The 15403-nt window shown below is 33.6% G+C and overlaps 1 protein-coding gene across 1 annotated transcript in view; it reads right to left on the minus strand.

Annotated features, from left to right (window-relative positions):
- LOC143193124 (43 kDa receptor-associated protein of the synapse homolog) overlaps window positions 1-15403 on the minus strand; it is a 138333-nt gene that overhangs the window by 94211 nt on the left and 28719 nt on the right. The gene's annotated exons all lie outside the window — the stretch shown is intronic.

Genomic DNA, 15403 nt, shown 5'->3' on the forward strand with positions numbered 1-15403 from the left:
CAACAAGAATAAATCACCAATCCAACAAAGGCTGTCCAATTGTTAAAAATAAAAAAAGAAAAGCAAATAATTCTCCAGGATCTTCACCACAGCAAATAAAAATGAAACAAAATAATGAACAAAATAAAGAAATTAGAAAGGCCAGGCCACCCCCAATTATCGTAAGTAATGTTACCGACTTTGACTTGCTGAAACACTGAGGTCCAACTATATAGTATTCAAAGCAACGGTACTAAACAATGGACAAATAAAACTGAACGCCAAATATCGTACAACATTCACAATAATAATAAATTGTTCAGAGTTGCTGAAACTGTAATAGCACTCTTATGAAGACAAACAAACCAGAGACGTCAAAGTTATGGCAAGAGGGCTTCCATCAACAGCTAAAAGTGAAAAAACTATCGCAAACTAAACCAAAATGGGCTTAGATGCTTAAATGCGACAAATATTAAAAAAAAAAGAAAAGACCAACAATAACAAAAGAGACATTTTAGTCCACAAGAAGCCATTACCTCTATTTATGTTAGCCTTTGAACATGATAGGGACACAAAAACCATTTTTGGTATTAAAATAATTTTAGGGGTCGAAATAAAAATCGAACTTCTAAAAAAATCGAACTTAATACCGCAATGCAATTGCATGGACACACACAGAAATTCTGCAAAAGAGAACCTAAATGTGTAAAATGTTCAGGTAAACATGTCACCAAAGAGTGTAGAAAACCCAAAGAAGCTAAGCCGAAACGTGCAAAGCAATGAAGCGCATCCGGCAAGTTATAGAGGATGTGTAGTTGCTAAAATACTACAAGAGAGGAGAAATAAAGTAGCTCAAGTTAAACCTCAAGAAACAATGAGTAAAAAGGAACAACTGAAAAAATATAACAACGTTAAGGGTGAAATGACTTATGCCCAAAGTATCAGTCAGAGTAACCAAAGAGACACCAAGGAACATGAAGAATTGCAATGAACACCAACGAATTGCTACTTAAACTAATAGGAAAGCTGGACAGACAAGAAAAATTTATCGACTATTTTTCCTGTGGCCCCAAAAACCCGAAATGGCAAATAAAGATATCCGAATAGCAATTTGGAATGCTAATGGAATCCAGCAACATCACGCTACCCTAAAAGTATACCTAGATATGCAAAAAATAGATATTTGCCTAATATCCGAAACCCATTTAAAAAAAGAATCCTTTATAAAATTTAGAAGATATACATTCTATCATACCATACATCCAGCTAACACGGCAAGAGGGGGAAGTGTAATAATAATAAAAAAGAACATTTCCCACCATCAAGAACCCAGGCTCAGTACAGCAGAAAATCAGGTAACAGCAGTAACCATTGAATCAAGCCGATACAAGGTTACAATAGCCGCAATTTATTGTCCTCCAGGATACAATCAAAAGAAGGACAATTATTTGAATGTCCTAAGCAACCTGGGAGAAAAATTTATAATTGTAGGTGATTTTAATGCAAAAAATACAAGATGGGCATCAAGAATGACAACAACTAAAGGCAATGAACTGCATAAAGCAGCCACTGAACTAAGATGTAGTTACATGTCAACTGGAAAACCAACTTATTGGCCGACTGATCAAGAGAAAACCAAACCAAAACCTGTTAGATTTCTTCATAGTAAGAAACATAACATCCAACTATATAAAAGTCGAAGAAAATTTTGAGCTAAGTTCATACATCAGTGATTCTGACGTTGAGCGAAAATATAATAAGAAAAGAAAGAAACCCAACGTTAACAAACAAGAGAACAGACTGGGAAGGATTTGCTGAAGAATTGAACAAACAAATTTAACTAAATGTACCCCTCAAGACAACAATTAAATCTTGAAGTAGAAAAAATCCTAGTAGATATTCAACAAGCTGCTTGGAATAATACTCCAGAAATTAAGAGTAGAACTAAAGGAATTAATTATATAAAAGAAGTGAAGGAAATTGTAGCTGAAAAACGTAAATTACGAAAAAAATGGCAACAAAACAGAACACCTGAAAACAAAAATTGTTTAAACAATATAACCCAAAGACTGAAAAGAGAAATACTGGAAATTAAAAACAAAACAATAAATGACTATCTCAGAAATTTAACAGATGATAAAGAAACTGATTACTCAATCTGGAAAGCCACAAAATATCTAAAGCGCTCATGTCTACACAATCCACCTATAAGAGACCTATGTGGGAATTGGGCACGTGACAATCACAAAATAGCAGAAGCATTTGCTGAATATCTAGAGAAAACTTTCAAACCAAACGAAACTAATTTTGAACATGATTTGCCGGACATAGAAGCTGAAAATTCGATGATTGAATCAGTCATGCCAAAAGAGTTAACCAAAGTTATTAAAACTAACAATAACCCCAGGAAATCTCCAGGCTACGATTTAATAACAGGAGAATTATTGCAAAAACTACCAAGAAAGGGAATTATAAAGCTCAACAACTTGATCAATACAGCATTTAGATTAAAACATGTCCCAGACATTTGGAAGATGGCGGAAATTATAATGATCCCAAAACCTGGGAAGTCACCAAACGAAATAAAATCCCATAGACATATATCACTACTGACAGTAATATCTAAAGTTTTTGAAAAACGCCCGTTGAAAAGAATAAAACCGATCATAGAGAGAAAAAAACCTAATACCAACACACCAGTTTGGATCTCAACAACACTCAACAGGCACTCAACAATTGACCAGGTCCACAGAATAACAGATCTTATTGAAAAAGCCTACGAAAGTCAAAAAGTATGCTCAGCTATATTCTTAGATGTAGCACAAGACATATAAAGAAGAAAAGAAAAGAACTGAAATTGAAATATAGGAAAATGTACTGGCTAATTGGAAGAAAACCACAATTATCAGTACATAATAAATTGCTATTATATAAGAAAATATTGAAACCTATATGGACATACGGAGTTTAATTATGGGGGTGTTCTGTAAAGAGTAACATAAATAATATACAAATTTGTCAGAACAAAGTCCTGAGAGGTATTGTGGGTGCACCCAAATACTATAGGACTGATTACCTACATCGAGGCCTTCAGATACCCACAGTCAGTTAAAAAATCAAGAGAATTGCAAGGGGGCATGAGGAAAGACTCCATTCTCATAACAATATTGAAATATTGCAACTTTTGGATACTACCGGAACAGGACACAGACTCAAAAGATTCAAACCATTTGATCTTATGTAGTGTTGTGTAGTGCATATATTATAAAATTCAGCAGTGACATATATAAACATTATTTCACCAGAGACTGAGTTAGGGCCGATGGGTCCTCCTAGTTATATACCTAGATTTAAGTTAGCATAAAGATAAATTATAGGTTAGACGGAAACGACTAGTAACAATGTATTAATTAAATAACAAAAAAAATTCGAAAGAAAGAAATGTCTAAGTTCGAAGTTGTTATATATATACCACTGTGGTCAAAGGAATGGTCAACTTTAATTTTAACCTGTTATTCAGCATTGATAATTTATTTACAATAATATAAAACAAAAATTTCTCCATATTGGTAAAATATTTGGTGACACAAAATAATTACTACATAACATCAGCATATAAAATCATATGCTGGAAAATCCGCAGAGTTAATTCCGACAAAGCTCCTGATTAAACAAATGCCACATGGAGAACATCGAGTTTCCGCTCATGGAAATTACAGTAACCATACATCGTTTATAATGGTTTAACTTTTCGACAAACGACAACAAACATTTCCAATTAAACGTGACTTATATTATACCTGATATCGAGAATGTTCTCGTCATATGCGGCGGTTATAGCAATAGAGTGTTAGCGACAACACTAGGTAATAGAATCTTAGTTATTATATTTAAATATTATGGTTTCGGCTTAAATTTGATAGTGAAATTTTGTTTCAAGTATTCTAGATGTTCTAAACTTTGACAATAGCCTGTGTTAGTTTAAGTAAATGTTGTTCAATAATACGGATATATTCATATTAATTAATTAAAATGCTTTAAAAGTGAATTCATAATTCATCTTCAGTCCATAACTAGCCGCAAGAAGAATATTTTTCGCCAAATTTCTCCATAATTGGCGATCGGCCGTAATAGTTCAAGTCTCGGAAAATGTTTTTTTTTTAATATTGAGATCGCTTTCTATGATCTCTATTCATGCTTTTTTCCGAGCTGCTCATTGTATTTTCTCATTAAGGCCGATTTCGCTATTGAAGTCTGTGAAGAATTTTTAGGGTAAATGATATGGCTCGGTGAATGGAGGTAAAACGAAATGAAACAGTGGTGTTTACATTTTGTGGCCGTTATTTATTGGCTATATAAAAATGTGTGAAAAATACAAATGATAAAAAGGATGGCAGCGGTGTTACCTGGAGATGAGGCTTGGGCAGTCGATGGTGGCACGTCTAAACCAAACGAGGGTCGAGCACTGAATGACCGAAATACCCTTCAATAACATCCCAGATAAACGTCTCGGGGTTGCCGCCAGCTATTCGTTGTCGGGTTCTAGTTGGCGCTGCTGGCACCCCGCCCGTGTTCAACATCTGGGAATATATTTATGGGTATTTTGTAGACCGTTATTCCACGATGTAAAATTCGACATGCCTCAAGGTCGCTACAAATTCTTTCGGCTTGCATATTACAGACATGTCCAAACCATTATAATTTGCGTTTGTAGATATCTTCCTCAAATGTGCATTAAATGTCTTAAATTAAAAAATATATTTCTAACAATATTTCCACTGTCATATTTCCCGCCCATCTTTGAGAGGCAAAAGATTCTGCAGTTAGGTCGATTCGACTTCTAACTTCAATTGTAGATGACACTTTATTCTTCAATATTGCTAAGTCCAAGTACCTGAGGACCTGCATTTATTCTAACTGCACGAGATCTGTTAGTTGTCACTACCGGGAAGAATAAAAGACATATACACAATATTCATATATTAATAAGGTGATGAATTATATTTAAAACAGCAGGAATTATTCAAAAAATTGATTCGTAAAATATCCTATAATTGCTTCAGTTATGTTGGACATGGAAATATACTCCTCAATCTTTGCTCTAACATTCCCCATAACGGTTCAGTTATGTTGAAGTCTGGAGATTGTGTTGGCCAAGGAAGATGATATTCTGCTGTTCCTGAAACCAACACTAAACCATTTTGGCTGTGAGTATGGGCGAATTATCATCTTGGAATATGGCAGTGTTAGGCAGCAATATGCTAGTCTTAGAACATCATCATTGGGGGTTTCGAGATATTCACTTGCAATAATCCAGCCTGTGACGCGAATAAAATGGTTGAATTGAATACCATGCTTCTCCAGGTTTGAGTGTAGGAAGCGGGCAGTCCTAACCATAAGATTTTTTTGGGATTTTCCTTTTATAAACCCCGACCGTTTGTTCTTCCTATCATCAAGTGTCCAGATTTTATGCTATTGTTGTTATTTGAATTGATATTGTCGTTTTTTGAATGAAGGGTTTTGTAATCGCAGCATTTCCATAAATATTAGCTTTGTGGGGCTCCCGCCGTACTCTTGTAATGGTTGTCGAGACAGTGTTACACAAGTGAGCATCAAGTTCTGCTGTTACATTTGTTTTGGTAGTTTTATCTTGTCCGGGCACAATACTTGTTAACATTCGTCGATCTCGGTCAACTAACTTTTGGTTTGGCCCACTGTTCCTCTTCACCGATAATGTTCTACAATATCTTGTGTATGCTATCATTACCATACGGTAAATACTGTCTCTCCTAGAACGTTGAACGTCTGAGAGATCAAACATTTCACCGACCATTAGTTTTAACGTTCGCAGAACAAAGCGTCTAATAAATTGAAATATAACCTACAAGATTTGACATGTAAAATGAGTAATATATACGCATTAAACTATTTACACGGAAGCAGTGTTATCAACATGCAAGAAGATGTACTATATTGCATGGTATTTATATTAATTCGTATATCGCCTGTATATTGAAAAGCAATAGAGAGATATCTCCTTTGCATGTCCGTTTTGTGATAAATCAATTCGCACTCGTATTCAGCTAATGGAATAATTTTAAGTTGCCTGAATAATTTTTTGTTGAACATGTTCATGTTAATGTTCTTGTAAAGTTCCTTAAAGTCATTGCCAGTGTGTAGACTCTGTCAAATATCTGCAAACTTTTTCAAATCATTAGTGAATAATTAGAGCTTATAAACCGGTAAACATTGTTTTGGCAATTTAAAATCGCTGCTTAGTATTTGTGATTATTCTGATTGAAATTGCGAGCTAATAGGTGGTCACAGTCAGCAATAGATTGCGTCTCTAATCAGTTGCTTTGAAGCGAAACAATATAATGGGGAGCCCCCTGCCAGTAAAATGCGTTAGAGAGGTCAGTATTAGTGTCATTAAAAGTTAAATTGCTAAGGTTTTCAGATGACAGATAGAAGAAGACCAAGTGTTTGATACATTAGAGATTAATCATTTACAAATTAACTTGAACAGTGATTTTGATAGTGAAAGTAACACTGACAGAGGAATATATCAGGAGATAGTTTTGCACTTGAGATTAATAGGCGACGTAATTTTAACATTTATATAACGGTTAAATATTTTACGAAACAAACCAACTAGATTGATCCTTAATATTAAATTACATAAAACTAAATAAATAGTAATAAATTTTATTTGAAATTATTAAAAATATATAGTTCGTTACTTTGAACAAACCTCGTAATTAAGTAAATTTCAGGTGCAAAAATATGAGGTTCAAATGACTGACAAAACATACAATTTCACCATAAATGACATTTCCAGTAACAAACATTTCCAATTAACTAAAACTGAAATTATTCCAACTCTCGAGAGATGCCTATAATTTTATTTAATGTATTTCTATGAAAATAGTTTAAACCTGTAGTCGAATATTTCAATAAATTAATTAGAGTTAATGTAAGTAAAATTTGTCGTTCGTATATTTGATCGTAATTAATGGAACCCGCAAAACAGGGAAATTATAATTAATTATCATTGTATTTAATAAATTACTATATCTGTTTGAACAATGAATTTTGAACGAAATTAAATACTTAATTAACTTCAACCTTTTTTTAATGTCACATATAAATGCGACATTCCAGTTTCATCACTATATATGAGAATATTGTTAGATTCATGTCAGTATAGGATCGGAAGGCCTATAGAACTAACCGTATGGCGTATTATCAGGTACCCTGTGAAAGTACCAGAACTGTTCATACTACCCCGTCCTTGATCTTATCAGGGAAATGGGAATATCTATGGTTGGGATGGAACCTACCCAACATAAGAGGGTTCTGTATCTAATAAAGTGATTCTCAAATAGAACAAAAGGCTAAGATATCGAATTATCCAAAAGGTATCAGTATCAGTTTTCTATGGTTTAATAAGAATATAATTTTTGTCTTGTTTCGAGTATTACAGCCAAGCCGGCCAATATGTCCTGCTGTCTTTGAAACATTGACCTCAAAGACCTTTTGCCAGTAAGTGGTAAATTAATGTCTAACAATATAATTAGTAAACTAAACAGTAAACTGGGCAACCCCTCAGGGCAGCATATTAGGACCAGTTTTATACTTGATTTAAACTACGGACCTTCCAACTAATAAGGTCTCAATATTTGCGACCTACCTTCAGTATTTCAATATCATCTAAATGAAACAGGCAATGTAAATCAAATAACTTATACACTCAGAAAAATAGACAGAGAAGCCCCTAAAATTAGACAACGAAGACATCACACATAATGAACAAGCTAAGTACTTGGGTCCTTGCTTTACCTACTTAGAATTAACTTGGCAGAAACACATGTGGACCAAGCATCCTAAGAATCAAGGTGTAAGACCGCAAACTCCTCAGTGTATATTGGTTAACAGGTCGCCACTCCCACTTATGTAATGAGAGCAAAATTATGGTAAGAAAGTCACCATTAAACCGAGTTAGACAAACAGCTTTTCAACTACGGGGCACAGCAAAGGAACATGTTCTATATTCCCCAAAGCATAGCCAATACATCGACGTCGGCATACGAACGGTGAAGCTGTAAATAAGCCAGCATGGTCAGTCAAAATGGACTTGCACGACACACAAGTAAGCTAGCACTAGCATTAAACAGAGCAGGAGGTTAACAGCACACGAGGCTAAAGACATGTAACATCCTCAGTCTCAGTAACAGATTTACATAGACAGATTAGAGCTGTATCCACCGATAAAAGCTCTTTAAAGCTAATAAATAAAACCAAGCAGATAATTTACACAGATAATAAAACACATTGTTTGTCTTATTATTCCATCTAGTACAGATTGCAAAACAGAGAATAAGCAAGATAGCAATGGTATCGAAAAGTTGGAGGGTCGCTATAATCAGTGTATCACCCTTAAAGGGAATTATGTTGAATAAAAAAAACTAATTTTGCCAAAAAAGTTTTACTATCGTAGGCCGGGGACTTTTCAATTGACCTGTTATTATACCCTGAACAGCAATGCTTGTGTCGGGTATACATGGACTAGGGATCTTCTTCAAAGGTTGGATGTTTCCTGTTATTTTCAAATTTGACAAGTGATGAAAATATGAGCATAAATCTGGAAATTGCCCCAAAACTGATTAAAGTGATTAAATTACACAGAATTAGTTTATCATAAGGTATTGTTCAGGCCCGTATATGACCCTGTCAACTTCTTCATTTGGTGCGAAACACTTCACAGAAAAATTTTTTTGAAAGAACTTTGAAAACTGATGAATGTCTAACGGTTCCAAATTAGGAGATCTATTAGGAATACCACAGAATCACCATTGTCAAAGAACGATTATGTACAGTTCAATGTCCTGGATGGACGGAGCAGGTTAAACTTTTGTCAACCTACGGTGCATGTGTGTGAGAGAGAGAGAGAGAGAGAGAGAGAGAGAGAGAGAGAGAGAGAGAACTCACCTGTAAATTAATATTATTCCAATATATACTAATGTTGAAATTTTACATATAATACAATAATAATATAAGACACATTATAACATAATGCAATAAAATCTATAAAAAAATTCGACATTTTTTCACTAAAGTTGAGTTTTTATGTTGATTTAAGACTGACTTTATATATTTTTGTAATTTAACATAAAGGTATATTGCTTTTATATATTCATTTCCTAACTACCTATGAACTAATGTTTCCATACCTCTTTCAGGGCACACACTAAAGAAACACTTGTGCTAATAAATTGTCCGTTTTCATTTCGACAACGAGAGCGCCATCTAAGTCTAATAAAGTTAGTCATCAAAGCTAAATTAATAATACTTCAGTGAACAGCTGCGCTTGGCGCGTAAATCAGCTTTTATGGAGCTTAATTGGAACTTAGCGTCGTTAAAATGTGCGCAGCGAAAATACTCGATGATTTCGATTAAATCATTGCTGATTAATGATCAGTTATTGTTCTACGTACGACAATATTCTCTTATATAAACATCAAATATTAAAATATGATAAATGTTTTGGTTATTATAGTATAGATATCTTTCATGGTATTTTTATCTTTGCGATTTTAAGAAGATTGTATATAAAAATTGGAAAGATAATGGTTTGATTTTTTTATCTAATTACTGCAATATGGTTTAAAATACAATGAATTATTTTAATATAACAAAATTTGGTACAATATATATCAATGACAATATTTTCCATCATTTTCTACAGCTTTTTCTCTGTTTATTTCAATATGGCGATTTCGAATTGAAAAAACGATGTTACTAGTGATTAGATCATGTGTCCATTTTCACACTTCTTCAGTATTTTGAGACCGTGTGCCAGTCAAGTCATGCTGTTTCAATCTCAAGAAGCGGGATCAGAAGGTGCTATGTCTAGTAGGCACACTCTTTTTTGACATCTGCAGAAACAGTTTCTTCTTTCTTTGACTCTAACAGCGCGTAATACATTATCATGCTAATCTCATCATATGATACATATGAACAGTAAAACTTCAGAAAAATCTGCTTTGTCTTGCTTGGCAAACAATGAAACCGTGATTTTCAAAAAGGTTAAAAATGACATTTTCAGTAAATTCGTATGTCATATTACATGTAAAGGTCTAAATACAGTTGATTTATCAAGTGTTAAGCTATTTGAAAATTTCTTTTTAGTTTGATCTGTGATATAATTTGATAGTTGAAGCTGAATTTGTACCGAGTCTGAATCGTATCTACGAGGAGTTTTACTTTTTTACTTCACCTTTTTTTATTGTTTAATTATTACATTGTTACTAGTCGTTTCCGACTAACCTACAATTTGTTTTCATGATAACTTAAATCTTGGTATATAACTAGAATCCCATCGGCCCTATCTCAGTCCCTGGTGAAATAATGTTTATACATGTCACTGCTGTATTTTTATTATATGCACCTCACTACACAAGATCAGATGGTTTGATTCTTTTGAGTCTGTGTCCTGCCCTCGTGGTATCCAAAAGTTGCAATACTTCAATATTTTCATGAAAATGGAGTCTTTCCTCATGTAGACATGAGCGTTCTAGATTTTTCGTGGCTTTCTAGAGAGAATAACCAGTTTCTTTATCATCTGTTAAATTTTTCAGATAGTCATTTATGGATTTATTTTTAATTTCCAATATTTCCCTTTTCAGTCTTTTGATTATATTGTTTAAAGTATTTATATTTTCGTGTGTTCTGCTTTCTTGCCATTTTTTTTTTCGTAATTTTCGTTTTTCAGCTACCATTTCCTTCACTTCTTTTGGATAATTAATTCCTTTAATTGTATTCTTAATTTATCGAGTATTATTCCAAGCAGCTTGTTGAATATCCACTACGTATATTTCTGCTTCAAAATTTAATTGTTATGTTGTCTTGATGGGTACATTTAGTTGAATTCGTTTGTTCAATTCTTCAGCAAATCCTTCCCAGTCTGTTTTATTGTTTGTAAACGTTGGGCTTTGGTTCTTTTGGTTGGTTCTTTCCTTATATTATTTTTGCTCAACATCAGAATCACTGGCGTATGATCTGAGCTTAGCTCAAAATTTTCTTCGACTTTTATATAGTTGGATGTTATGTTACTTACTTTGATGGATGTTGTCTTACTATGAAGGAATCTAACAGGTCAGGGGTTTTCTCTTGATCAGTCGGCCAATAAGTTGGTTTTCCAATTGACATGTAGCTACATTTTAGTTCAGCGGTTGCTTTATGTAGTTCATTGCCTTTGGTTGTTGTTATTCTAGATCCCCATCTTATATTTTTTTATTAAAATCACCTCCAATTATAAATGTTTCTCCCAGGTTACTTAGGACATTCAAATAATTTTCCTTTTTTTGATTTTATCTTGGGGGACAATAAATTGCGGCTATTGTAACCCTGTATCTGCTTGTTTTAACAGTTACTGCTGTTACCTAATTTTCTGCTGTACTGAGCCCGGGTTCTTGATGGGGGCAAATGTTCTTTTATATTATTACTGCACTTCGTCCTCTTGCGGTGTTAGCTGGATATATGCTAAAATTTATATCATCTAAATATTATAAAGGATTCTTTTGTCAAATTTGTTTCTGATATCAGGCAAATATATATTTTTTGCATATCTAGGAATAGTTGTAAGGTAGCATGATGTTGCTGGATACCATTAGCATTCCGAATTGCTATTCGAATATCTTTTTTTACCATTTCTGGTTCTTGGAGCCACAGACCTAATGTTTTTCAATTCTAGTTTTTCTAGTCTTTCGGAAAAATATTCATTCATTTTTTCCTGCCTGTCCAACTTTGCTATTAGTTTAAATAGCAATTAGTTGGTGGTTACTTAATGTTCCTTTGTGTCTCTTTGGTTATTTTGGCTGATACTTTGGGTATAAGACATTTCATCATTAACTTGGCTATATCTTTTCGGTTGTTTCTTTTCAACCATTGTTTCTTGAGGTATAACTTGAGCTACCCTATTTCTCCTCTCTGTCGTGTTTTAGTAACTACACATCCTCTATAACTTCATGCGCCGGATGCGCTTCATGACAGTACGCACATTTTGCTTTAGCTTCCTTGGGTTTTCTACACTCTGTGGTGATATGTTTCCCTGAACATTTTACACATCTGGGTTCTCTTCTGTCGAATTTCTCTGTGTGTTCATGCAATTGGCATCTTTTGCATTGCTGTATTAAGTCTGATTTTTTTGCCATAACTTTGATATCTCTGCTTTGTTTGTCTTAATAAGAGTGCCATTGCAGTTTCAGAAACTCTAGACAATCTGTTACTTTCGGGAATGTTTTATACGGCATTCGACGTTGAATTTGATTTGTCCATTATTTAACACCATTGCTTTGAATACTATATAGTTGGCTTTCAGTGTTTCGTAGAGCAAGTCAAAGTCGGTAATATTACTTACGATAATTGGGGGGGCATTCTAATTTCTTTAATTTGTTCATTGTTTTGTTTTATTTTTTATTGCTGCAGTGAAGATCCTGGGGAATTATTTTCTTTCCTTTTTTTATTTTTAACCGTTATCCAGCCTACTTCTTTCTGCAATTCTTCTTCATCTGTTTCATATTTTAGTATTGGCTTGGTGATTTATCGCTATTTTGTCCTTACCCTCAGAGTTTTGTTTATTCAGTTGCAGCTGGAGGGTGTTTATTTGTTTTTATATATTGGCTAATTCAATTTCAAGGCTCTCCTGCGCCGACTTTTTGTTCATTCACCTGTTCGTTCTGAGTTCTGGTGTTCTCTAGATTCAAAATTGCAATATGTGATACTTCGCCTGATGTCGATATTTCAATTTTTGTGAAGTGTTCTCCATATATTTTATGAATTGCTGAAATAATTTTCTTATTTTTATTTTTATGTTTCAAATTATCCTAGGCTCCATTTGTAGTTTAGATATTGAATTTTCGACTCTTACCTTTTTATGGCATTTTGCATTTATTTTCTACTGTACTGATTTTTTTTTCCGATCGCACTTTCTAATATCTATTTCGAATATAAACTCTTTTCCAATAGATAGCTTGGAAAGAGCAATTAAAAAATCCTCGACAAGTGAATGTCTGAGAATTGTTTTGCTGCGCTTTAGTATTGAGAAACACGGCCTCCTCGCCTCTGCTTTTATCATGGGAGTTTTTATCACGATTTCTAATAATTGTCTAGTCTCCTTCAAAGTGTCTCCTAGTTTGTTTATAAAATTTTTAGAAGAATTGATGTACGATGTAACGTTCTGCAATCATTTCTTGAATAAATAACTGACAGTTCAGTTTGTAATCGTTCATTATCAAGTGTGTGATAAAAAGAACGGATGGAAGCGATTTTATCCTCAGGAAATTTACCGCATTACTCTCCAAAGTATTCCAAAGAGAAAAGTGATGCAACCACTAGATGTATTTTAAAATGAAATTGATCTTTTACAAAATTTATTATACACACTTCTAAAGCAGGAATTCGGTGATCAAATTTACTGTTGCCTCGACGGTTGCGTTATTTTTCTGGTGAAGCATCTTTAGACATAATGAAATTTAATTGGTATGTATAACAGAGTATATAGTGAGCAAAGGATCACTTTTTTTTTAATTAATGCTTGAGCGACTGATCAGTTTGTTGGCTGAATTTTGAATTAAAGGATTTATCTACCATTTCTGGTTCTTGGGACCACAGTTTCTGTACACATCGCAAACATATCTAAAAATATCTACCAGTGGGGATTTTTCAGCTGTTTCAGTTGTTTCGTCTTCAATGATCGCCAAAACTGAAGAATTATTAATTTACTCAATTACTTGTTAGTGACTTCTTCAAGCATATACCGTAACAGATCGTACTGTATTTCTTTGGCGGTGCTTTAAAATACTAAAGCATTCTTTAGACGCTGACATGGAGTTGCATCTAGTTCAGTCTAAAAATGTATGTCCACGAAATATCCCCAAATTCTAGAAAGTATCGCTCCCACCATGTCTCCGAAGAGTCAATTCTAATGCTCCACAAAATGTAAAGCAATTTAAAAATTTTTATTAAACATACCTATTCTTTGACACACTTTCATTATGTCTCTATATATTTATCCAATACGCAGAATCTAATTGGGCCATAATATTAGTTGACGCTAGTAATGTAAATTCCATACAATTATGAGGATGGATTTATAGAGTTTTCATGTCTTTTTAAGTGCTCTAGATCGGTGACTAGTATATCCGTCAAAGGTTTATCGCAACCAAAAAGTAAGCAGGGAAAACAGTACCACGATTTTTTTTGTTACATCAATAAATCCACTTATTTTTTAAATAAATGTAATTATCTACCTTTTCCTTTAAATCCCGACTGTTTTTCGCAAGAATATTTAAAAAATTTCTTCACCTTCATTAAATTAAATACTACTTCCATGGCCAATAGTTATTATACATACGGGATATAAGGCGTTGAACTAAATGCAGTGAAATCTCAACGTATATATCAGCCTTGTTTTAGACCGAAGCGCAGCGAAGTGACGCGTAGGAATTTGAAGGAGCTTGCACAGCACGATCGTTTGGCCCAGATAAGTAATAGCGATAGCGATAACGTGAATCGGAAGCCTACTTAACGTTACTTCCGCGGCTCACACTTCCATTGCAATTTTTTTATCATTTATTACAATAAGAATACGCGAACGCTAAGTGGATTTGCTTTTTGGTAAATAATAGAAAAGATATTAGTATTTTACTGAAATTACATAAATATTTTTGATAGCTTCTTTAGTTTTCTTTTTGGGTGAACAACACTGCAGCGCTTATATTCCAGCAGCCACTGTCAATATTTCCCCTTACAACTCAAAATTCGATAGTCACATTTACAACTATCCATACTATACAAAATATCGACCCAAACATAACTATATATCGAAATAAATATCAATCATATATTTTATATATTCTTTCAGCATTGCTATACGTGCAAAAAATCCGGAATACGAGCAAAAACACAACAATTTTGATTTTCAACATAACAACTCTCAACCACATATTGCAAAACCAGTTAAAACATACTTGGAAACATTAAAACGCGTGTACTAATTCAAAGTGTCACCGCACCTTCCGTATTTTCCAGACATTGCACTTTCTGATTTCTAACATATTCTGACATATCTAAAACTTTTCGAAGCAGAACGTTCATTTTTTATGAAGATACGAAAAGATGGGTCGATTCGTAGATGACATCAAAAGCTACATCGTTTTTTCGAGATGGAATCCGCAAATTACCTAAAAGATGGGAAAAGTAGCAGGTATCGATACTTTGGGCAATATCTCAGTTTTTACAATAAAGTTTCAAATTTAAAAATAAAACATATAAAACTAATTTATAGGCCTAATATATAAAAAGTATTATTCATCTAATGTAAAAGTTATGTATATGTATACTTCATTTGTCGGATAACCTCACA

Source organism: Rhynchophorus ferrugineus, unplaced genomic scaffold (genome assembly GCF_030347505.1).
Source record: "Rhynchophorus ferrugineus isolate W39M unplaced genomic scaffold, kcgeb_rfMv2 rfM3, whole genome shotgun sequence".
Taxonomy (NCBI): domain Eukaryota; kingdom Metazoa; phylum Arthropoda; class Insecta; order Coleoptera; family Curculionidae; genus Rhynchophorus; species Rhynchophorus ferrugineus.